This window comes from Passer domesticus, chromosome 9 (assembly GCF_036417665.1).
Source record: "Passer domesticus isolate bPasDom1 chromosome 9, bPasDom1.hap1, whole genome shotgun sequence".
Lineage (NCBI taxonomy): Eukaryota > Metazoa > Chordata > Aves > Passeriformes > Passeridae > Passer > Passer domesticus.
In genome coordinates, this window is record NC_087482.1 from 9,204,697 (window position 1) to 9,228,277 (window position 23,581).

The window sequence follows — 23,581 nt, forward strand, 5'->3', positions numbered from 1 at the left end:
GGCGGCTCCAGAGGCCCCGCCCGACCCCCAAGGATGGGCTCCGCCCGCCCGCCGGCCGCAAGGCTTGGCAGGAAGCTTTCTGCCCACTTTGCACAGCCTCCACCCAGAGTGGCCCTTTGCTGCGCTGAGGAGACTGACAAACCCCGCTGCACATCTCATGAGGGATCCCTGCACACCTTAGTAGAGACCATCAAGACTCCTTTATGCCTCCTGAGGGATCCCTGCACCCCTCAGCAGAGACCCCAAAATATCCCTCTGTGCCTCGCAGAGAATCCGTGTTCACCAATGCAGAGACCCCAGGGCAGCCTTGTGTGCCTCACAAAAGACCACAGCCTCCTGCCCACCTTAGGAAGGACTCAGCTCCTCTCCAGGCCTTGACGGCAAGCACTAAACCGCCACGTTAATCACGAGGTACTCAAGCCCCTGCCAGCCTTACGGATGTCTCCAGTCCCCTGTATGCCACAGAAGAGATCTCAAATCCCCTGAGAACCTCACGAGGAACCCCAGCCCCATGCACCACTCTACAAAGGACGCAAAGCCCTGCATGCCTTCCTGCAAAACCCAACACCTACAAAACCCCCCCTCCAGCTGGTGTGCCACATGAGGGACCCTGGCCTACTGCCATCCTTACAGGCTTTTATATGGCATGCCCAATGCCCGGCATGCCATAGAAAAGCCTGGCTTGTCATTAACTCTAGCCAGCAGTGTGTTCCCTGGCAGAAACCAATTCCCTTCTGGGCATGGGGAAGACGTGTTGTGGTGCCGGCTGCATCTGTGGGAGCAATGGGGAGCGTGAGCCCGTGCTGTGCTGCACTGCTGAGCTGGCAGCACGGTGGATACGGGCAGGACGCCCTCTGTTTCCCCCAGAGCTGGGGCCTGCAGGCACCTTGCCACCCCTTGGCACAGGCTGTGCCACCCAACAAAGCCCAGCAGGCCGGGAGGAGAGCCCGGGGGCAGCGCAGCTGCTTGGGCAGCGGCTGCTGCCAGGGACACGGGCCAAAGCCATCCCTGAGCAGCCACTGCCACCCCTGGCCCTCCCTGCCCCGTGACAGCTACCCCAGCCCCAGGGGACAGGCTCAGGCCCACTAAGGACACACTGGAGCCTTGCTCTCCCTCTCTGTCCTTTCCCCATTATGGGCACCCCATGCAGTCACTCCCCAGGTTTCAGGATGTGTCCCCCATGGAAGGACCCCAGCAGGACTGCTCAGAACCCGAGTGCCCTGAGCCTGCTTGGGATAATTCCCCTGAGCTGTGCTGGCCTTGTCTGGGCTGTGTAAGACTAAACATTAAGAATTAAAGGCAATTTTACTTTTATTGCCCAAGTGGCAGAAGATTCTAGGTTTCCTTAACTGTAAAACTACTTTGTCAAATGCAGAACTGTTGGAGGAAAGGGGAACAAATATCTGGTGTCCGTATTCTATGAAAAACTCTTCTCAATGCTACAAAGGAAAAATATATCTAAATGTTTTAAAATGAAAGACAAAGATAACATGAGGGTGCTGTTGGTCTGATGAGCCCCATGCCCAGCTGCTGCCTGCCCATGCCTGGCTGTGCCCAGACGAGCAGCTCCGCCAGTGCTGGTGGTAGCACACAGACACCTGAGCTGAACCTGGACTCAAGCCTGTGATAGATGAATAATGCGACAGTTGACTCTCACAATTAAAGGATAAATATCATGCATATATGTTAAGAGAAGTTTTATATATATATAGATATGTTTTACCCCCTGTTGTGTTGTTATCTTGGGATTACCTGAGTTTGAGACATTTAAGAGGGTCACCGTGCTACGACAGCAGCACCTGACCTCCAATCGAGATGTAAGGAAGTAAACTCCAGCACTGGACATCAAAGAAGGAGTCGATAGACAGAACTTTAAGAAGGGCAAAAGAGTTAAAAGGTGAGACATCCATTGCGTGCATGAGAATGTGGTGGGAAAAATCCTCTACTCCCGGCACAGTAACATTGTCTTTATTCACTGTCCTGTTATATTTCTAATAAGGTTTTTAATAAACATCTAAAATTTTTACAAGTAAATATAACTTTTCGAATAATCCATTCCCTGGCTAGAGGGCTGCACCTCCTATCCTGGATGGGCAGCTAGGTCATTCCCTTCAGGGAGAGACGGATCTGTTCTAGGCAGTGGTTGTAGCATACTTCCAGCTACAAGCTGGTAATACACCTGTGGTAAGGACAACGGACACTGGCACGGAGATGCATGATGACAGGCCAAGTTCTCCATGGCTGAGGTATTAGGCCGGTCTTGTGAAGTGGGAGAGGTGCTCCTGTGGAGAGAGGAGGTGGCTGAGGCCCCAGCTGCCAGTGGCACACAGGGACCCTCGTGCACAGCAGGGCCCCGAGCTGGCAAGGCTCCCCAGCACGGCTGGAGCTGCTGGCACAGCTGGGCCCAGCTGGACAGCTGCCCCTCAAGGCCCCGGCCAGCAGGGCACGGCTCTGGGCAGGGTCCCTGGCCAGGAGCGGGCCCCAGAGCGCCTCTGCCTTTCAAGGGCAACCTCGGCCCTGCTCTTTCTCCTCCCCACCTCCCTCTGCCTCTGCCCTGTGCCCCTGGGGCTGCTCTTGGCCAGGCAGCCTCAGTGGGAGCCAGCTCTGGCTGCAGCCCCAGCGGGGCCCCCAGGACAAGGCCCAGCAATTGAGAGGCCAATGGAAGCACTGGGCAGCAGCAGAATCCTCAGCAGAGTTATTTGGACAATCATGGACTGGCCACAACCCCACTGCAGCCTCAATGGGAATGTTCCCCGACCACGTTAGACTTTCAAAAGAAGCTGTTTGAGGGGGAGAGCAACAAAACACTCACTGTTTTCTGTTCCAGGAATACCCGATTCCAAAGCAGCACAACATGAAGACAAGCTCCAAAGAAAGCACGCCTGCCAGTAACCCTAGCCAGCAGCCTCTTCCCTGACAGAAACCCCTTCCTAGGCCCTTCTGGGCATTGGGAACACGAGTTGTGGTGCCGGCTGCATCTGTGGGAGCAATGGGGAGCGTGAGCCCGTGCTGTGCTGCACTTCTGAGCTGGCAGCACGGTGGATACGGGCAGGACGTTCTCTGTTTCCCCCAGAGCTGGGGCCTGCAGGCACCTTGCCGGCCCTTGGCACAGGCTGTGCCAGCCAACAAAGCCCAGCAGGCCGGGAGGAGAGCCTGGGGGCAGTGGAGCTGCTTGGGCAGCGGCTGCTGCCAGGGACAAGGGCCAAAGCCATCCCTGAGCAGCCACTGCCACCCCTGGCCCTCCCTGCCCCGTGACAGCTCCCCCAGCCCCAGGGGACAGGCTCAGGCCCTCTCAGGACCCAGCGCAGCCCCTGCCCAGTCGGGAGTCAGGGCTGGCTCTGGCCCTGGGCTGGCGGCAGGGCTCCCGCTCGGGGCTGCTCCTGTGCCTTGGGCCTCTGGGCACTCAGGGCCAGCTCCGCAGCAGCTGCAGCACCAGGGACGTTGCTTCACCAGTCCCATTTCCCCGGGGCTCTGAACCAGCTCCAGAGGCCTGGAAGCCGAGGCGCCTCCAGCTTTGGCTGCTGCCGGGCCGGGCAAGGGCAGGCCCTGGGGGAAGAGCTGCTGCCACACAGCCCCGGCCACGGCTGAGCCCGGCACAGCAATTACCTGCTGTGCCTGTGCCCGTGTCTGGCATCGCCTTCCTTCCTGCAGCGAGGGCTGCCAATGAGCCACTGCTTCTCCCTGAGTGTTCCTCCTCCTGAACAGCCTTTTGTTCCATCACTTGAAAAAGGAAAAAAGGGACAACTGAATCAAATGGAAATATTCCCCACTGGGGAGGTGGCACCTTCATGAGGCAATGCTTGTCTAAGTCACAGGTAAAGATCAGGAAAAAGCCCAGGTAACTGGGGCTGGGCCAGTGCACTCCCTTGTGCAAACAGCTGCACCTCCTGATCTTCTCAGAGACTGGGAAATGGCAGGGGATCTCAGGCCCACGGTACAGTTGGGGCACCCTATCAGCTAATGCCAAATTCCATCCTGCAGAGGCTGGGGAGGAATTGAAGCAAGGCCAGGCTGGGAAACAGCCCTGCAGGGCGTCAAAGCAGCAGCGGGGCAGCGAGGCTGCCATGGATCCCTTCCTGCTGTGCCGGGCACGGCGTGTCCAGATGTGCAGCCAAAGCCCCCGGGCTGCTGCGTCCCAGGGGGAGCATGAGGGAAATGCACCCACCTTGTCCTCGGGGTGCTTGCTTCTGTGATTGTCTCAGGAATTCATCTGCCTCATGAGATGTTTTGGCTGCAGTATCTTGGGTCTTTCCTTTTGGAGGACCTTAAGAGAAAGTAGTTCCATTTCCCAGGAATGGATCCCACAAAAGCAGGGCTCAGCCTGTGAGGTCAGAAGCGACACACTACTCACCCCTGCCATGGGAGCTGGGTTGGGGCCAAGCATCCAGCCCTGGAGCTGGAGAAGTCCTCCCTGCAGACACACCTGTAACTCAACAGCCACAGAAGCTTCTGCCATCTCTGCTGATCTGCACGGGCACCACTGAGCCGCAGCAGCGGTGAGGGGATCGTGCAGGGTGCGGGCACACGCGTGCATGGTTCTGTGCTGGCACCTGCAGCAATGCCCCCCTGGCCCAGCTTTGGGCTCTGAGCTGGCAGCTCTCCCAGGGGAAAGGCCTTGACCTACCCTCAGCATCTCCCAGAGCCTCAGTCCTGGATGTGGGGTCTTCACCGGCAGTTTCAGCTGCAAAGAAAGGCAGGACAGAAGAGCTCCTGTGGCACTGCAGGAGATCCTCAGGCTGCCCACAAGGCTCAGCCCCGGGGCACAGCCCTGGGCCCGGCCCCTTCCCTCTCTGCTCTTCTCTGTGACTGCACAGAGCACACGGAAGGACACACTGGCACAGCACACGGGAGGAGGACTGAAAGATCAATGCTCCTTCCTCCCACTGACAGCGATCCTGTGGGATTCCTCAGGGAACCAGAAGGGAGCAGGGAAAGATTCTCAGAATCCTTCAGCCCTTACATAATGTTAAGGGAAAGGGTCTATAAATGAGCTTTTGTTGCATTGATCCTGATTATTCACTCAGGAAAGGCAGAATGAAAACTTGCCTCCAGCATCCTCCAGGAACTTCAAACCATCCTTCATCAGGACTTCCTGAAAACCCATGTCTAAAAGGGAGCAGAGATCACAACCATATCTGTGGCATGCTGGGAACCCCTAATGCTACAGGGAAAAGGGCACTGCAAGGGAGTCGGGTAAGGTTATGGGACCCAGATGGGAATGGACATGGCCAAAGCTGCACAGGGGCCTGGGGTGCTCTGGGCTGGCTCCTGATCACTCTCCACACTCTTTCCCTGCCCTCAGCAACATCCCTGGGAGGGGTGGCTGGAGTAGCCCAGGGCCCCGGGGCTCTCTCCCTCAAACTCACAGAAAATCCTCTCTAAAACCCTGGGGAAAACTGCAGCAGGCAGTGCCACAGCTATCCATCCCTCCCTCCTACACTCCCTCCTGCCCTCCTTCTGCTGGGACAGCTCCCAGATCCCAAGGGCAAACAGCCAGGCCCTCTCAGGACACACTGGAGCCTTGCTCTCCCCCTCTGTCCTTTCCCCACCGTGGGCACCCCGTGCAGTCACTCCCAGGTTTCAGGACGTGTCTCCCATGGAGGGACCCCAGCAGGGCTGCTCAGGACCCGAGTGCCCTGAGCCTGCTCGGGATAATTCCCCTGGGCTGTGCCACTCTAGTCCAGGATGTGCCCGCACTGCCAAGCAGCAGCGAGAGCAGCTCATGCCTCAGCCGGGTTCAGGCCCAGAGGCACAGCAATTACCTCCTGTGTCTGTGCCTGGCATGGCCTCCCTTCCTGCAGCAGAGGCTGGCACGGAACCACTGCTTCCTCCACGAAATGCTTCCTTCTGCACAGGCTCTCCTTTCATTTCTGGAAAATGGAAAAGAGACAGCTGGATCAGATGGAAACATTCCTCACTGGGAATGGGGAAGGTGAGGCATCACTTGTGAAAGGAATGGATAAGGATCAGAAAACACCCAGGATTTTGGGACAACCCAAGACTGCTTCCTTCCCGAAACAGCCCCAACATCTGATCTGCCTGGACAGAAGGAATTTGCAGGGGATCTGAGGGTGGGCATGGCCTGTGGTGCAATTGGGGCTGCCTGTCAGCTGATGCCAAATGCCTTCCTGCAGAGGCTGGGCAGAAGCTGCAGCCAGGCCAGGCTGGGAAACCGCCCTGCAGGGCGTGAAAGCAGCAGCGGGGCAGCGAGGCTGCCATGGATCCCTTCCTGCTGTGCCGGGCACGACGTGTCCAGATGTGCAGCCAAAGCCCCCGGCTCCTGTGTGCCAGGGGAAGCATGAGGGAAATGTACCCACCTTGCCTCCTCTGCAGACATTCCTTCAGCATTTGCCACATGATTTCTAATGGGTCCTGGAATTTCTTGCCTGCCATGTCTTTGGTCTCTCCTGTCGGAGGACCTTAAGAGAAAGTAGTTCCATTTCCCAGGAATGGACCCCACAAAAGCAGGGCTCAGCCTTTGGGGTCAGCAGGGACACACTACTCACCCCTGTGATGGGAGCTAGGCTTTTGTGCAGTATCCAAGGTAGGAGTTGGTGAAGTCATCCCTGCAGACACATCTGTAACACAACAGCCACAGAAGCTTCTGTCACCTGGTCCTGACCAGTCAGTCAAACATTACGCCTTGTTGGGACAGTGAGAACATACCTGCCGAATGCTCGGAGGGCATCACAACTTCAGAGTGCCAGGCTAATGGAGGAACTGTCCCAGCATCTCAGTCTGGAAGCAAACCAAGATGAGAACTGTTTCCATTGTGTGCCAGGGCTGGCTCTGGCCCTGGGCTGGCGGCAGGGCTCCCGCTCGGGGCTGCTCCTGTGCCTTGGGCCTCTGGGCACTCAGGGCCAGCTCCGCAGCAGCTGCAGCGCCAGGGACGTTGCTGCACCTGTCCCGTTTCCCCGGGGCTCTGAACCAGCTCCAGAGGCCTGGAAGCCCAGGCGCCTCCAGCTTTGGCTGCTGCCGGGCTGGGCAAGGGCAGGCCCTGGGGGAAGAGCTGCTGCCACACAGCCCCGGCCAGGGCTGAGCCCAGCACAGCAATTACCTGCTGTGCCTGTGCCCGTGTCTGCCATCGCCTTCCTTCCTGCAGCAGGGGCTGGCACCGAAGATGGAGAGCTTCCTTCAAGAAATGCCACCTTCCACTGAAGCACTATGCCCATCTCTTGACAAAAGAAGGGAGACAGCTACATCAGATGGAGCTGTTCCCCACTTGGGCGGTGGCATCAGAGGTAATATTTGTGAAATTTATGGAGCAGGAAAATGGCCAGGTTATGGTGGCATGATGTGAGCACTTCCACCTCCAAACAGCCACCCTTTTCCTAATCTGGAGGGCTGGATATAGTGGGGGAACTCAGGGTGTGTTACAGTTTGGGCTGCCTGACAGCTGATGCCAAATGCCTTCCGGCAGAGGCTGGGCTGTAGCTGCAGCCAGGCCAGGCAGGGAAACAGCCCTGCAGGGCGTGAAAGCAGCAGCGCGGCAGCGAGGCTGCCATGGATCCCTTCCCGCTGTGCCGGGCACGGCGTGTCCAGATGTGCAGCCAAAGCCCCCGGCTGCTGACTCCCAGGGGAAGCATGAGGGAAATGCACCCACCTTGCCTTCTCTGCAGGGGTTCCTTCAGCTCTTGCCTCATCTGTTTGGATGGTTCCAGGGACATCTTATCTGTTCTATCTTGGACTTTCCCTGTTGGAGTACCTTAGAGAAAAATATTTCCATTTCCCAGCAATGGATCCTACAAAAGCAAGGCTCAGCCTTTGAGGTCAGCAGGGACACAGTACTCAGCACTGTGATGGGAGCTGGGCTTGAGTGCAGCATCCAAGGTAGGAGCTGGAGAAGCTGGAGAAGTCCTCCCTGCAGACACAACTGTAACACAACAGCCACAACAGCTTCTGTCACCTGGTTCCTGCCCGCTTGTCTACAATTCTTCCTTGGTGGCACACTGACAACATACCTGCAGGAGGCTCCAAGGGCTTCAAAACTTTATTCATCCAAGCTGATGGAGAAACCTTCCCAGCACCCTCATCTACAATGCAGCACAGATGAGAACACTTTCCAGTGTGTGCTGGGATCCCCTTCTGCCACAGGGAACTGGGCACTGCAAGGGGGTCGGCTAAGGCCGTGGGAGCCAGATGTGAATGGACATGGCCAAAGGTGCACAGGGGCCTGGGGTGCTCTGGGCTGGCTCCTGATCACTCTCCACACTCTTTCCCTGCCCTCAGCAACATCCCTGGGAGGGGTGGCTGCAGCAGTGCAGGGACCTGAGACTCTCCCCCTCACACACAGAAGAAATCCTCCCTAAAGCATGGGGGAAAACTGCAGCAGGCAGTGCCACAGCTATCCATCCCTCCCTCCTACACTCCCTCCTGCCCTCCTTCTGCTGGGACAGCTCCCAGATCCCAAGGACAAACAGCCAGGCCCTCTCAGGACACACTGGAGCCTTGCTCTCCCCCTCTGTCCTTTCCCCACCGTGGGCACCCCGTGCAGTCCCTCCCAGGTTTCAGGACATGTCTCCCATGGAGGGACCCCAGCAGGACTGCTCAGTACCGAGTGCCCTGAGCCTGCTTGCGATAATTCCCCTGGGCTGTGCCGCTCTAGTCCAGGCTGTGCCCACACTGCCAAGCAGCAGCGAGAGCAGCTCATGCCTCAGCCGGGCTCAGGCCCAGAGGCACAGCAATTACCTCCTGTGCCTGTGCCTGGCATCGCCTCCCTTCCTGCAGCAGAGGCTGGCACAGAACCACTGCTTCCTCTGGGAAACGCCGCCTTATGTCCAGCCTCTGCATCCACTTCTGGAGAAAGGAAGAGGGACAGCTGGATCAGGTGGGGCAGTTCCCCACTGGGGAGGTGGCGTCTTCAGGAGGGAATGCTTGTCAAAGACATGGCTAAGAATCAGGAAATCCCTATAAACATTTTGGGAAGGCCAGGGCCCTCCCTTCTCCAAACTGCTGCCCTTTTAATTCTACCCGGCGACTGGAAAATTGCAGGGGATCTCAGGCCTGTGGTGCAATTAGGCGGCCTGTCAGCTGATGCTAAATGCCTTCCTGCAGGGGCTGGGCAGAAGCTGCAGCCAGGCCAGGCTGGGAAACAGCCCTGCAGGGCGTGAAAGTAGCAGCGGGGCAGCGAGGCTGCCATGGATCCCTTCCCACTGTGCCAGGCACGGCGTGTCCAGATGTGCAGCCAAAGCCCCCAGATGCTGAGTCCCAGGGGAAGCATGAGGGAAATGCACCCACCTTCTCCTGCCTGCTGCTTTTCCTTCAGCATTTGCCTCATGTTTTCGGATGCATCATGGGGTTTCTGGTGTCCTGTAGCTTGGTCCTTCCCCCTCGGAGGACCTTAGAGCAACAGAATTCCATTTCCCAGGAATGGATCCTACAAAAGCAAGACTCAGCCTTTGGGGTCAGCAGGGACACACTAGTCACCTCTGCGATGGTTGCCAGGCTTCTGTGTAGGAATCAGCAAAGGAGCTGGAGAAGTCCTCCCTGCAGACACACCTGTAACTCAACAGCCACAGAAGCTTCTGCCATCTCTGCTGATCTGCACGGGCACCACTGAGCCGCAGGAGCGGTGAGGGAATCACACAGGGCGAGGGCACACACGTGCATGGTTCTGTGCTGGCACCTGCAGCGATGCCCCCCTGGCCCAGCTTTGGGCTCTGAGCTGGCAGCTCTCCCAGGGGGAAAGGCCTTGACCTACCCTCAGCATCTCCCAGAGCCTCAGTCCTGGACGTGGCTTGGGAAGCTGCACCACCTTCACCAGCAGGTTCAGCTGCAAAGAAAGGCAGGACAGAAGACCTGTAAATCCACCAGCAGAAACACCAGCCAAACCTCACTAAAAAGTCACCACTACTCCTTGAAGTAAAATAGACTGATGCATGTTAATACCTAAGCTTGTAAGCTGTAAAACCCATTGTTATGAGAAGTAAAATATTTTATTTTAAACTGTATTATTCATGAGGTTGTTTTAAGTGAACTGAATATTTAAGGTGTGATATGCAAATTTATTTCAAAAAATAAAATATTTTAGTGCTTTTGTCATAACAGACAAAAGAAATAGAAGTAAAAGCTAATGAAACACTGTAAAGAATATATTAGAACAATAATATGATTCGTGAAAAATCGGAAAAAAAATTAAGTATATAAGATACAAACCAGATTTAAGTTCCAAGAAACACTAAAAGTAACATTAAATCAGATAGGATATAACAAAAGCTGTTAGATATTTAATAAGGATCAAATTAAAATAAAGGAAAAAAGCCAAGTATAGCTGAAAGAAAGAGAAGTGTACAGACTAATTACAACTTTAGAGCTAAAACGTCAAAGAAATAAAATTATAATAATTAGAAATAAGCAGATGCTATCCTAAATCCTGAAAAACAATTTAAAAGGCTCTTATAAATCTTATGAAATAAATACTGAGAATGAGACGAATTACACCAGTGACTAGATCCCAAGGTGTAAGCTCTGCTACCAAGAAGATACACATCTTGGCCCTTTGGCTGCAACCCAAAGGGGCTTTGAGAGAGCTAGAGTGTTAAAACTGCAGAGGATTATTGTCACTGTATCAGTCATCCAAGCCCAAAAAGAATGAGCCATATGCACACTCCCAAGTTAGTGTAGTACGCTATAATTTTAACAAATTCAGAAGGTGCACTATGAGTAGTAAAAGACACTGGAATAAAGAAAATGTGAAATAGAGCAAAAAGAAGAAAATGGCAAAATTTGTAAGCAATATATTAAAACTTTTTGTTCTGGAAGAGCTAGAGAAGAAATAAATCCTGAGAGTAGAATAAAGCAAATTGCTCAAGAATTAGAAAACAAGAACATGAGACAGTTATAAAAACACATTTTAGCAGGCAACATAAGAAAACATGAAAATCTTATTTTACAAATATTACCAGCCTTAAACGACTAGGGAGTCAAAATATATCTAAAGTACAATAAGCACATGCATTGATATAAAAAAATATAATTGACAATCCAAAGAAAAGAAATTAAAGATTTAGAATAATCTACCTTATGAGAAGAGCTGTTAATTTTATACCCTGACTAGTAGTATAAAAGCGTAGTTGTTAAGTTTTATAAATACTAAACATAAAATTAGAAAATAAGTAAGCTTTGTCAAAGTGTATCCTAAAAGTACAAATTTAATAAATTAATAGAGAAAGGGAGGGATTCTGATAGATTGTATGCACAAATTCATGCTGAGACTACAGTAATCTCGCCTAATGAAAATCCTAGCATAACAAAGGAGGGTTCAGGGCAATCAACATGCACCAAAATCCTAGCCTGAATATTCGTCCCCAGAAATGCTGATTCCAGAAGATTATTTCTCTGACCAAACCTCAGCAATGTGCATTCGATTTGCATCATCTATAAGATAAATGTGTGCCTCCTAGAATGCATATTGCAGGAGATTTTCTTCTAACAAAGTGAATTTTTTACCAGTTTTGGGGAAACTCTCAGCAAGAGCTGCAGCAAGAAAGGAAAAAATACATGAATATGCAAAAAGGATAAAAACAACCATAAGAAAGCAGAAAAACTGCTGCCCTCCACACCGCTTGGAGCTTGGAAATGGACAAAAAAGACTTTGAGAGAGCTGTCCCTTCGTGATGCACAGGGGAGAGAAATGCCCCACCTGTCTCACCTGACGCTGTTAGCCTGCTTCAGGGCCAATCTGATATTTGCTTCTAGATTTTCTACGACTGAATTTTAATTATGGAATAAATTCTCCGTATTAATCAGAAAAAGCTAATTCATTTAAAACATCCGGGACTCCTGGAACCCTCATCAGGGACCCCAAAATATCCCTTTGTGCCTCTTCAGGTCCAGGCCCAGATGATCCCCCAGAAGGAAATGTGCCCTCAGCCCAGGGACGCTCAGCATGGGCTCCCCCATCCCCTCGGGGCCCCACCGCTGGGCACAGCAGCCCCTGCCTGGCTCCTGCCTGCCCACACCGTGGCCATCCACGGCTGCTCCTGGGCATGGAGCTCAGGCAGTGCTGCTGCCGGGTGGGCTTTGCTGGTGCTACCACCAGGACAATCTGGTCACAGCTGCATCTCTCTACTGCAACAGAAGAGCTGATTTGGGAAGTGCTGTGCTGCCCCATTTCTTCAGCCCCACTAGCTGCCCACACCCACAGTGGCACTGGGCCGCCCCCAGAAAACTGTCGAATCTGGGCTGTGGCTGCAGGGCACAGCTGCTCTACAGCACAGGTGGACTGCCTTGGGGGTAGGACTGCCCTGAGAGTAGGGACAAGGAACAGGGTGAGGTCTGCTCTATGTTTTCCTAAGGTGATTATTCTACAGACCATCAGGGGCAGGCCAACACTGCATTAAAGGCATACACCAACTTACAAACAATGCAGGGTCCCAGGGCAGGATCCAATCTTTAGCCAATTGGGAGAAACTGAGGGTGGAACACCAGGCGGGGAATACAAGGTTTAAACCAATTGGGGATTACAGGGGAGGGGAAGAACTTAAACAAACCAATGGGATTCCGAAGGATACAAAATTGATAGGGAAGTTTCTAGAGCAAGGGGCAGGCTTGGAGAGGGACTGACATGCAATGGGAGGAGGAACAGTGAACAAAAGGGCAGGTCTTTGGAGAGATGGACAAGTGGTGCAAAACCAACATCACAGGGGGGGAAGGAGCAACCCATTGCTAATAAAATATGCTATAACAATAGAAAATAAGGGGAGGGGTATAAAACTGACTTCTAGGACTGAATTACAGTCAAAAATTTTGTTATATTTCTCCAATTACTGTATCATGAAAGAAAACCAAGCAAATTAAATGTTGCAGCAATTTTAATGAAGTAGCTGAAAAGTATATGAAATTGAATCCACTCAAAATATTGACAATATAATTTGGTTATGATAAGGGATAATTTGGTTCTTATAATAGCGCATAAGGAAAAATAACCGTGCGGGGTACACGGGGGGTACGGAGGGCAGGGCTTGACCCCTGTCCCCTCACATACAAATTGCCAAGCCTAAAATTCTCCTTTTTACACTGTACATCATCACCATCTCTTCCCATTTTCAATTTGTCACACTTGTATCTCCACCTTCATTATCACTTTTACCACGCATGCTCCACCATTTTTTAGGTGGTTGCACTGTTCTTTGGGGTCATCTCTGATGAAGGCCTCTCCTCTTCCTCAATGTCCTTTGATTCACCTTTTGGATTACACATGCGCACCAAGCTGGTATAATGTAAGCCAAAGCTAATATCATACAAGCCAATACTATGTTCTAGCATCAAAGCAATAAATCTCCTATAATTAACATTTTCCTGGATGTCCAACCAAACTTTCCTCTCTTCCAACTAAATTCAGTAATACTTATCTCTTGCTTCTTCCTGTTCTGAACATCTGCAGGAGAAGGGGGGGAGCCCCTCCTCTCCCTTTCTTCCTTGGCAGTACACCTTCTAACGGTTTTACTGTTTCCAAATATTAATTATTATATCAATATTGATTACTTTACAATTTTATCAGCAGGAATCACACCTATTTATTACAACATGAACTGCAATGGAGAAGCTCGGAGTAAAGGCTTGGATGAGCTCTTCAAATAATTTCCTGGCAGAAACAGATAGCCAAACTTGCCCTTATCCCATGCAAACAGAGGGTTCCAAAAATAGCAACACCTTCCGAGGCCCTTCTGGGCATCGGGAACACGAGTTGTGGTGCCGGCTGCATCTGTGGGAGCAATGGGGAGCGTGAGCCCGTGCTGTGCTGCACTGCTGAGCTGGCAGCACGGTGGATACGGGCAGGACGTTCTCTGTTTCCCCCAGAGCTGGGGCCTGCAGGCACCTTGCCGGCCCTTGGCACAGGCTGTGCCAGCCAACAAAGCCCAGCAGGCCGGGAGGAGAGCCCGGGGGCAGCGCAGCTACTTGGGCAGTGGCTGCTGCCAGGGACACGGGCCAAAGCCATCCCTGAGCAGCCACTGCCACCCCTGGCCCTCCCTGCCCCGTGACAGCTCCCCCAGCCCCAGGGGACAGGCTGTCAAAAAGTCCACAGCCAGCAAAGAGATTGTCCCAGGAATTGTGTGCTGCTTTTCCTTCCTGCAGCTGGTCCCAGAAACATCCATCAGACTGCTGTAAATGCCCACACATGGTCTGATCAACCCCTATGCTTTTCCAGTCTGCACTCTGAAATTCTGCAACAAATCCACCAATAAATTCCAGGTTACCTCTGTTTGTTGCACACTACAGTTTCCTTCATTTTTTCCGAATAGCTGGAAGTTTCTATATATAGCAATGCCCTTGAGGATCTCTGATTCTTTTCAGTATTTTTTTTTCTATTCAGACATATGAAACAGCCTTATTGGTTTTTATTTTGGCAGGTCTGGTTTTTTTTTCTTAGCATGATGGTTTACTTATTACCTATATGTAAACTTGTTATTATTTATGGTTATTCATTCCCCAAGTAATTATTTTCACAATCTGTCATTCACTTCCTAGTTAATGTTCCATACATGAACAACTTGGACTCTCTTTTTATAGGAATAGAAAGATCTCAGAAAGCTGAATTTTTTATTTTGATGACACTCTTTCTGCCCACTCCCACCTATAACGGTGATTCCTTTTGAAACATATCTGAGGACATGTGGATTTTTTGGGAAATGCTTAGCTTAACCTGGGTATTGGATTATTATTTTCAGTGCTATAAACCTACATTGCTTCAAGGTTCACACCACGGTCCTGATTTGTGGCTCACTGCATGGATGACTGTCTGAATTAAAACAATGTTTGTGAGGCAGCTGAAGAGCTTAGACCTCAGAGATTAAAATTCCTAGGAGGAGGAGGAGAAAGAAGAAAGGATAAAATCCAGATTCAAAGGGTTTTTTCTCACTTCTAGTATGCCAGAAGTATGGTAGACTACACCTGTCTTCGGATGTCATTTAGTTACAGAACAACTCTCTACAGTGCCAGATTCCAGGAGAAATGACTCAACACTTTGCCTCCCAATGCATCAGCTTTAATTCTAGTGAGAGGTAGCCTTAATTACAGTCCAATTAGAGCAAATCAACAAAGCAGTCTTGCCATTGTGTGAGTGGCAAGAGGAATTTGCTTGTGAACACATGAATATGTCCCACACAGTAATGAACAAAATTTGCCTTGACTTGGAAGAAAGTAGACAAGGAGCAATGCAGTATTTGGGTTTTATCCAGGGATAAATGTGGCAAGAAGCTGTAACAACTTAACCTGTTTTACAGAACACAAGTACTGATACGGCCAATAATGAACCCACATGAAGGGATCTTCAGGACATTCCTTTATTTCTCTAACCAGGAATGGGCAGCAAAATGCTGGCATTTATCTGAACTGGAAGCCGTGTTCCTCTCCTTTTTCTCCTTGAGCACACTGTTATTTGCAGACTTCACTGCCCAGCCCATCAATCCTCTCGTGGCCAATTGCTAAATGGCACAAGTACCAAAATACAGGTGCCAGCATAATCAGCCCAGCACTAATGCAGCACTGCTTTGATGGTGCACAGGAGCACAGAATGGCTTGTGTTGGAAGGGACATTTAAAGGCCATCTAGTCCCAATGGCCTGCAGTGAGCAGGGACACCTTGAACTAGGTCAGGTTGCTCTGAGCAGGAGTTTGAATGTCTGCAGGGATGGATGTCCAGCTCTCTGGGCAACCTGTGCCAGGTTTTCATAACAAACAGTGTAAAAAATGTGTTTCTTTCATCTAGTCTGAATTGACCATCTTTTAGATTAAAACCATTCCCCCTCGGTTTGGTCACAAAAGACTCTACTAAAAATTCTGTCCCATCTCTTTACAAGCGCTCAGAAGGCCCTGAAAGGCAGCAATCAGGTGTCCCTGGAGTCTTCTCTCTTCCAGGCTGAACACTGTCAGCTCTCCCAGCCTGTCTCCAAAGCAGAAGGGCTCCAGCCCTCAGAGCAGTTTGTCCCTCCTCTGGACTAGATCCAACAGGACCGTGTCCTTCCTGCCTTGGGGACCCAGAGCAGGATGCAGTACTCTGTCGTGGGAGAGACCGAGACACTACAAAGCAACACACTCCATTTCCAGAAGGCTTCAAACCCTGTTTTTATTCTAGCCTGCATGCTTTTTCTCCATTCTTACAAAGCTCTTAACTTTACACTTTATTCATTGGTCACGAGAGACAAGCAAAATGCTCAATGGAATAGGGAGTTGCAGGTTTCTCTTATTTATCTTTCTTTCTTGGTTTTCATGTCAAAAACATTGGTAGGAAATTCTTTCAGGGGTAAACATGGATCTTGTTATCAAACTTCTTGATGGCTCACAGAAATCACTATAAAACCCCTTCCAGAGTACTCCCAGTAGGGTCTTACCTGAGCAGAGGTGGGGAATCACCTCCTTCAACCTGCTGGGCACTCTCCTTTGGATGCACATGGCTGGCTCATGTCCAGCCTCTCATCTGGCTGCAACACCAAGTCCTTCTCGGCAGGGCTGCTCTGCATCTCTTCATGCCCCAACCAGTGAGATCAGCTGAGCTGGGACTGTGTCACAGCCCTTGGGCAGAGCAGCTGGGCAGGATGAGCTCCCTTCCGAAGAAGGCAGATCCAGCTCCAAAAACAATTCCACCCTGGCCTTGAGGTCACAGAAGGCTCTGAGATCACAGAGGCGCCAGAGCCCCGTGGTTGCACAGCAGCACAAGGAGCCAGCAGTCAGTCCCTGAGCACAACTGTTGCGGCAGCAGCAGCGGTGGCAGCAGCGGTGCTGACATTGGGACAGCGGTGTCGGGACAGCGGTGGCAGCAAGAGCTGCGGGACTGGCAGAGGGCAAGGCACCATGGCCCTTGCTCTGCGCCTCTTCCTCCTGCTCCTCCTGGCCGTGGCCCTGTCTACCAGGGCTGCCCAGGCTGCTCCACTCCAAGCGCGGCGAGCAGGTGAGCCGGCAGCCTGGCTGCCCTTTCCCGGGACAGCGCTCCCTGCTCCCCGGGAAGCGCTGGGGATGGTTTTGCACAGGGCTTTAGGGAGGGTTTCCTGTGTGGGAGTGAGAGAGCCCCCATGGTCCCTGGGCTCCTCCAGCCACCCCTCCAGAGATGTTGCACAGGGCCTGCAAAGAGGGTGGAGAGTGACCAGAGCCAGTCCAGAGCTCCCCAGGCCCCTGTGCAGCTTTGGCCTTGTCCACTGACATCTGGCAGCCAAGGCCTTACCCGACCCCCTTGAAGTGCCCAGTTCTCTAAGGGAGAGGGGAATCCCAGCACACCATGGAAATGGGTCTGATCAGATCTGTGCTCCCCTCTAGATGAGCATACTAGGAAGGCTTCTTCAGCAGCTTGGCTTAATGAAGATTTCCAGGGTCTTAGCCCTCCAGCAGGTATGTTGTCAATGTTGCTAAAAGAATAATCATTGAGAACCTGGCAGGAAGCAGGTGACAGGAGCTTCTGTGGCTGTTGAATTACAGGTGTGTCTGCAGGAAAGACTTTTCAGGCTCCTTTCCTGGTTGCTGCACACAAGCCCCGCTCCCATGGCAGGGGTGAGTAGTGTGTCCCTGCTGACCCCACAGGCTGAGCCCTGGTTCTGTGGGATCCATTCACCTGAAATGCAAATGCTTTTCTTAAGGTCCTCCGAGAGGGAGGAACAAACCTAGAGGAGACAGCAAGTCCCTGGAGGCATCCAAACAGATGGACAGGATCTGGAGTGACCTGGAGAGACAACGTGGTGGGTGCATTTCCCTCATGCTTCCCCTGGGACTCAGCAGCCAGGGGCTTTGGCTGCACATCTGGACACGCCGTGCCCGGCACAGCGGGAAGGCATCCATGGCAGCCTCGCTGCCCCATGCTGCTGCTGCTGCTTTCACGCCCTGCAGGGCTGTTTCCCAGTCTGGCCTGGCTGCAGCTTCTGCCCAGCCTCTGCAGGAAGGCATTTGGCATCAGCTGCCAGGGAGCCCAAACTGCACCATGGCCCACCCTGAGATCCCCTGCACTTTCCCAGTCTGTGAGCGCATCTGGAGGGGCAGCTCTTTGGAGGAGGCAGGGCCCTGGTCTTTCTCCTTAATCTTATCCATTACTTAGACAAGCATTGCCTCCTGAGGATGCCACATTCCCATTGGGAAACAACCCCACCTAATTCACCTGTCCTTTTTCCTTTCTGCAGACATGGAAGGAGAGCCTGTGCTGAAGGCTGAGTTTCCCAGAGGAAGCAGTGGCTCCATGGTAGCCTCTGCTGCAGGAAGGGAGGCCATGCCAGGCACAGGCCCAGGAGGTAATTGCTGTGCCTCTGGGCCTGAGCCCTGCTGAGGCTTCAGCTGCCCTCTCTGCTGCTTGGGAGTGCAGGCACACAGCATTACCTGACCCCCTTGCAGTGCTCGGTTCCCTATACAAGGGGATCCCAGCACAGCATGGAACAGTTCCCATCTGTGCTCCTTTCTAGATTGGGAACGTGACTTCCATCACTGGGAAACGCTGTTAAAGCACAGTTTAAGGATGTTGGAGCTTGGTGATGGTAGGTTTTCAGCAACTCTTTGCTAACAGAGCAATCATTGTCCAAGTGTAATCATTGTCCAGAGTAATATTCCTCTGTCATTTCCCTTGAGATCCTCTGAAGTTTGATGGATTGTGGAAATCCTAGCCTCCAAATTTCTACTCTTGTACCCAACAGTGGTCCCACAGGATGGCTGTCAGTGGGAGGAAGGAGCATTTAGCTGTACATCTTCCTCCCATGTGCAATGCCAGTGTGTCCTTCCATGTGCTCTGTGCAGCCAGGGAGATGGGAAGAGAGGGAAGGGGCCGGGCCCAGGGATGTGCCCCAGGGCTGAGCCTTTGGCAGCTCCTTTGCCAGCCCCAAGGAGCCTGAGCTGCTCCTGTTGCCACTGCCAAGCCCTGGCCCTGCCTGGGGCTGGCTTTAGAGCTGCTGGCAGCTCCAGGGAGTCCTTTCTGCCCCCACAGCCCCCCAAGGGGCCCCTTCCATCCCAGTGTGGGGCCACTGCAGGCACGAGGTCCCCCTGCTCCTGAGTGGAAGGCAGAGCTGAGGGAGTGCCTTGGAGGGCACCAGTCACCCAAGTGCCCTCACTTGCACTCGGGCCTGAAGGAGAATCTTCAACAGTGTCACAGCAGCTCTTCTGTCCTGCCGTTCTTTGCAGCTAACCCGGTTGGTGAAAGTGATCTGGCTTCCCAACCCACGTTCAGGATTGAGCCTCTGGGAGATGCTGAGGGTAGGTCAAGGCCTTTCCCCTGGAAGAGTTGCCAGCTCAAGAGCCCAAAGCTTGGCCAAGGAGGCAGCGCTGCAGGTGCCAGCACAGAACCATGCACGTGTGTCCTCTTGCCCTGCACAATCCCCTCATGATTTCTGCTCAGCACTGGCAGCTGTCTGGGGAAGGGAGGGCCCTGGCCCAGCCACAAAAGCCCAGATATTTTGTGAATCTTTTCCCAATTTTTGATAATCATGCTGCCCTGAAGATGCCAGCAAAGGAATGGGGAATTGTTCCATCTGATCCAACTGTCCTTTTTTGTTTCTCAAGTGATGGACAAAAAGGCAGGGCTGAAGGAGGTATTTCCCCGAGGAAGCAGTGGCTCATTGGCAGCCCCTGCAGCAGAAAGGAAGGCGATGGCAGACACGGGCACAGGCACAGCAGGTAATTGCTGTGCCGGGCTCAGCCCTGGCTGGGGCTGTGTGGCAGCAGCTCTTCCCCCAGGGCCTGCCCTTGCCCGGCCCGGCAGCAGCCAAAGCTGGAGGCGCCTGGGCTTCCAGGCCTCTGGAGCTGGTTCAGAGCCCCGGGGAAACGGGACTGGTGCAGCAACGTCCCTGGCGCTGCAGCTGCTGCGGAGCTGGCCCTGAGTGCCCAGAGGCCCAAGGCACAGGAGCAGCCCTGCCGCCAGCCCAGGGCCAGAGCCAGCCCTGGCTCCCGACTGGGCAGGGGCTGCGCTGGGTCCTGACAGGGCCTGAGCCTGTCCCCTGGGGCTGGGGGAGCTGTCACGGGGCAGGGAGGGCCAGGGCTGGCAGTGGCTGCTCAGGGATGGCTTTGGCCCGTGTCCCTGGCAGCAGCCACTGCCCAAGCAGCTGCGCTGCCCCCGGGCTCTCCTCCCGGCCTGCTGGGCTTTGTTGGCTGGCACAGCCTGTGCCAAGGGCCGGCAAGGTGCCTGCAGGCCCCAGCTCTGGGGGAAACAGAGAACGTCCTGCCCATATCCACCGTGCTGCCAGCTCAGCAGTGCAGCACAGCACGGGCTCACGCTCCCCATTGCTCCCACAGATGCAGCCAGCACCACAACACCTGTTCCTGTTGCCGAGGATGGCCTCGGAAGGGGCTTCTATATGGGAACAGGCTGCTGGGCAGGGGTAATGGCAGGCCTGCTTATTTTGGACCTTATTCTCATATTGTGCTGTGTCAAAATCTGGTGTTACTGGAAGAAGAAATGGTGAGTGGTCACCTTTCCCTGAAAGAGCTTCTTTTGAAAGTGTAATGTAGACAGGAACCATTCCCAATGAGGCTGCATTGGAGCTGTGGCCAGTCCATGGTTCTCCAAACAGCTCTGCTGAGGGTTCTGCTGCTGCCCAGTGCTTCCATTGGCCTCTCAATTGGTGGGCATTGTCCTAGGGCCCCACTGGGGCAGCAGCCAGGGCTGGCTCCCACTGAGGCTGCCTGGCCAAAAGCAGCCCCAGGGGCACGGGGCAGAGGCAGAGGGAGATGGGGAGGAGAAAGAGCAGGGCTGAGATTGCCCTTGAAAGGCAGAGGCGCTGCGGGGCCCGCTCCTGGCCAGGGACCCTGCCCAGAGCCGTGCCCTGCTGGCCAGGGCCTTGAGGGGCAGCTGTCCAGCTGGGCCCAGCTGTGCCAGCAGCTCCAGCCATGCTGGGGAGCCTTGCCAGCTCTGGGCCCTGCTGTGCACGAGGGTCCCTGTGTGCCACTGGCAGCTGGGGCCTCAGCCACCTCCTCTCTCCACAGGAGCACCTCTGGAACTTCACAAGTCCAGCCAAATACCTCAGTCATGGAGATCTTGGCCTGTCGTCGTGCATCTCTGTGCCAGTGTCCATTGTCCCTTCCACAGGTGTATTACCAGCTTGTAGCTGGAAGTATGCTACAAGCACTGCCTAGAACAGATCCGTCTCTCCCTGAAGGGACTGGCCTAGCTGCCCATCCAGGACAGGATGTGCAGCCCTCTAGCCAGGGAATAGATTATTCGAGAAGTTATATTTACTTGTAAAAATTTTAGATGTTTATTAAAAACCTTATTAGAAATATAACAGGACAGTGAATAAAGACAATGTTACTGTGCCGGGAGTAGAGGATTTTTCCCACCACATTCTCATCCACACAATGGAGGTTTCACCTTTCAACTCTTTTGCCCCTCTTAAAGTTCTGTCTATCGACTCCTTCTTTGATGTCCAGTGCTGGAGTTTACTTCCTTACATCTCGCTTGGAGGTCAGGTGCTGCTGTCGTAGCAAGGTGACCCTCTTAAATGTCTCAAACTCAGGTAATCCCAAGATAACAACACAACAGGGGGTAAAACATATCTATAAATGTATAAAACTTCTCTTAACAAATATACATGATATTTATCCTTTATTGTGAGAGTCAACTGTCGCATTATTCATCTATCACAGGCTTGAGTCCAGGTTCAGCTCAGGTGTCTGTGTGCTACCACCAGCACTGGCGGAGCTGCTCGTCTGGGCACAGCCAGGCATGGGCAGGCAGCAGCTGGGCATGGGGCTCATCAGACCAACAGCACCCTCATGTTATCTTTGTCTTTCATTTTAAAACATTTAGATATATTTTTCCTTTGCAGCATTGAGGAGAGTTTTTCATAGAATACGGACACCAGATATTTGTTCCCCTTTCCTCCAACAGTTCTGCATTTGACAAAGTAGTTTTACAGTCAGGGAAACCTAGAATCTTCTGACACTTTGGCAATAAAAAGTAAAATTGCTTTTAATTCTTAATGTTCAGTCTTACACAGCCCAGGCACGACCGGCATAGCTCGGGGGAATTATCCCAAACAGGCTCAGGGCACTCGGGTTCTGAGCAGTCCTGCTGGGGTCCCTCCATGGGGACACATCCCGAAACCTGGGAGTGACTGCATGGGTGCCCATGGTGAGGACAGGACAGAGAGGGAGAGCAAGGCTCCAGTGTGTCCTTAGTGGGCCTGAGCCTGTCCCCTGGGGCTGGGGGAGCTGTCACGGGGCAGGGAGGGCCAGGGGTGGCAGTGGCTGCTCAGGGGTGGCTTTGGCCCCTGTCCCTGGCAGCAGCCACTGCCCAAGCAGCTGCGCTGCCCCCGGGCTCTCCTCCCGGCCTGCTGGGTTTTGCTGGCTGGCACAGCCTGTGCCAAGGGCCGGCAAGGTGCCTGCAGGCTCCAGCTCTGGGGGAAACAGAGAACGTCCTGCCCGTATCCACCATGCTGCCAGCTCAGCAGTGCAGCACAGCACGGGCTCACTCTCCCCACGGATCTTGTGGAGGTTCAAAGCAAGACAGGAACACGTGCCCTGATTCCACTTTGATGAATCCCAATGATTTTCTGCTTGCAGGACGGGCACAAGCAGAGCATGATAGGTATAGCAGAGCCTCTGTTCACTGTGTCACTTGCCATGGCCTCTTTCACAGTTGTATCTTTCTCCCTTCATATGTCCCACCAAACACCTAAGGGAGAACTGGACCTCTAATTGCATCGCACATCTCCATGCCCATGCCCGATGTCCCTGTGCCAGCTGCTTTAACAGCTTGTTGCTGTGCAGATGCTGCCTCCAGCCAGACAAGGTCCTCTCCCCCTGAAGGCACTGGCCCTGCTCTCTGGCCCCTACTGAAGGTGGGCAGGGCTTGGCCCAGCTCTTCTCTTGCACTAAAGAGATGGAGCTGTCACCCCAGTGTCCTGGTGGTAGCAGCAGCAAAGCCCAGCCAGGATCAGCACTGGCTGAGCTGCGTGCCCAGGGGCAGCTGGGGATGGCCACGGTGTGGGCAGGCAGGAGCCAGGCAGGGGCTGCTGTGACCAGTGGCGGGTCCCCGGAGAGGATGGGGCAGCCCATGCTGAGCGTCCCTGGGCTGAGGGACCTTTCCTTCCCTGGGACCATCTGGGCCTGGACCTCCTCCAATGGCATGCCCAGGAAAAGAGGGAAGCCATCAAGAGCCTGTGAGTTACGCAGGGATGGGGTGCAGCTTCCTCCCTCCTTGGTTAGCGGGCGGATTAAAAGAGGCCTCTAGGGTTTGTGGCAAACAGGAGTGGGCAAACAGGGCCGTGGCATGTCTCTGAGAGACAATTCACGAGGCAGTGTGCACAGGCAGGGCAAGCAGGCAGGGTTGCAGGTTTTCTTGCTAGGAAGGTTTACTGTGTGTTGTTTGCAGTGTTTCTGTTGGTTGCTTGGTTTTGGGGTTTCTGGCAGTAGTGGTTTTTACGCAATTGAAAACTGTATTTAGTACAAGTGCATGTAACTAGATGGAACCCTCCAAAAAGGATGTGTCTGTCCTGACCCATTCCTGTGCAGAGTGTTTGAGCTTAGCAGTGGTTTCAGGGGGCAGTGCGGAGAAAAGCTGCCTGCGGTGTGAACAGGTGAATGATCTCCTTTCACTGGTGGCCGAGCTTAGGGAGGAAGTTTAAAGACTAAGGAGTATCAGGGAAAGTGAAAGGGAAATAGATTGGTGGAGTTCAGCCCTT

General features: G+C 53.2%; 2 long non-coding RNA genes across 2 annotated transcripts; one reads left to right on the plus strand and one right to left on the minus strand.

The window, feature by feature from the left end:
* Positions 1–5,777: 5,777 nt before the first annotated feature.
* On the minus strand, positions 5,778–7,170 carry LOC135307428 (uncharacterized). The gene is made up of 5 exons (XR_010368148.1): positions 7,058–7,170; positions 6,667–6,738; positions 6,507–6,578; positions 6,318–6,419; positions 5,778–5,870 (listed from the first exon to the last, which is right to left on the minus strand). It is a non-coding gene; the product is annotated as an uncharacterized LOC135307428 (long non-coding RNA).
* An 11,206-nt stretch (positions 7,171–18,376) lies between these two features.
* LOC135307435 (uncharacterized) lies at positions 18,377–19,577 on the plus strand. Its single transcript, XR_010368154.1, has 3 exons — positions 18,377–18,448; positions 19,086–19,157; positions 19,464–19,577. It is a non-coding gene; the product is annotated as an uncharacterized LOC135307435 (long non-coding RNA).
* Positions 19,578–23,581: the final 4,004 nt, after the last annotated feature.